Here is a 1,723-nt window from a genome sequence, read left to right as displayed (position 1 = left end):
TGACTCTCTCATCTCTTGGCTTTTCACGTTTGTTTGTTTGTTTGGTTTTTTTTTTTTTTTTTTTTTTTTTTTTTTTTACATCAATCCCAATCACTCTAAAATCCTTTCTTAATTTTTGTGCCAAAGGAATTATATATATATATATATATATATATATAAAATCAAAGCTGAGAGAAAATATAATTTAAATTCTAAATTGGATAATTAATTTTGCATCATGTATCTTATCTAAAATTTTAAATTTTTGTGCATGCATTAACACCTAACACGGAAGTTAGAAAACCACAATAATCAAGTTCATTCACCTAAGCAAAAACATTTAACTTGCACACTATAAAAATCCCTACCATCCCATTCATTGTTCATATAAGCATAAACATACAACCTTCCAGAAACATTCAGCCACATGAATGAGGAGAATTAAGTTTTCGTTAGATTCCATTTTTTCAGAAAATTGCATCCAGTCATGCCTTTATTGTTTCATCCCCATCAGTGTATATTCTGTAACATTTATCTTATATATATGCTTTCGAGTTCAAAAATTGTATTGAGTTACTTTTTATTTGTGGCATGAAGGACTCATGATCATTTCTTGAGAGAAGAGTTACTGGATTACGTAGAGTAAGGATACTAAACAAAAATGATGTCGAAGATTTCACAGACTATACATGGGGATACCAGGTTCATTTCTTATATCTATATTTGTATTTTCAATCTGTAATGCTTTATTTATCCACAAATTATATTTTCATATTATTCTTTCATATCAAGTGCTCACTCAAAGATTGTCATAACCCATTTTTCATCTACAAAGTTTATAACTAATGAGATTATGATCTCGAACTAGCTAATTCCATGCAATAATTTCATGGAGGTTGGGCTGTCAGGAGAGAAATTAAATATTCACACAAAACAAGGGTCAAGTAATATTCAATGGAGAAGGTTTGGAAACTCTAATCATCAAAGACTCACATGGTACAAGGTATAAATTCTGCTAATGCTTTGTCATGCTAATTATTCTTGCCTGAACTATTTCTGTATACTTAATCAGCACTAACCTTATCTTCATGGATTGTCTTTATAGACTCAATTTGATGCACCCAAAGGAAATGACCCTGTTGCATTAAACCTTGGTTCTATGGGAAAAGGGGAAGCTTGGGTTAATGGACAAAGTATTGGGCAATATTGGGTCTCATTTCTTACCCCTGAAGGGAGTCCTTCACAAACATGGTATGCCTTAGAACTTATGTTTGGTACTTTTGTTTGAATACTTAAAATAACAATACAAGCGATTAATTAGTAACAATACACATACAACTATTGTCACTGAGCAATAAAATGCAATTTTTCGTTTGTACTTAATAGTAAAAAGGAAGCCATTAGTTCTATGCTAAAAAATTAAAAATTTGGTCTTCCACCTTTACTCTTATTTCAAACCCATTCTTATATAGTAAAATATTTCTTCATACTTTCAGTCGTCAAAGTGACCTTGGCTTCATGAATTTCATTTACTATATATGTCAACATTTTTCATCAATTAGATGATGGTAGGGATTTTTTAAAATATTTTTAAATAGGGTAAAATTTATGTACAATATCTTAAGTACATTACATTAGATTTTTCAATTAAATTCAAATATAGAATTCCAAATTAGAGTTCTAATTTTAAGCCATGTGTCCCAATATATTTTTCTAAATTTAGGTGTCAAGTGAAGACCACACC

General features: G+C 29.8%; 1 long non-coding RNA gene across 1 annotated transcript; it reads left to right on the top strand.

Moving 5' to 3' along the window:
* The first annotated feature begins 213 nt into the window (after positions 1-213).
* On the top strand, positions 214-1,200 carry LOC115988436. Its single transcript, XR_004091512.1, has 3 exons — positions 214-681; positions 848-982; positions 1,085-1,200. It is a non-coding gene; the product is annotated as an uncharacterized LOC115988436 (long non-coding RNA).
* Positions 1,201-1,723: the final 523 nt, after the last annotated feature.

The sequence above is a fragment of the Quercus lobata genome, chromosome 5 (assembly GCF_001633185.2).
Source record: "Quercus lobata isolate SW786 chromosome 5, ValleyOak3.0 Primary Assembly, whole genome shotgun sequence".
NCBI classification, from domain to species: domain Eukaryota; kingdom Viridiplantae; phylum Streptophyta; class Magnoliopsida; order Fagales; family Fagaceae; genus Quercus; species Quercus lobata.
This window is presented reverse-complemented; position numbering and strand designations above follow the sequence as displayed.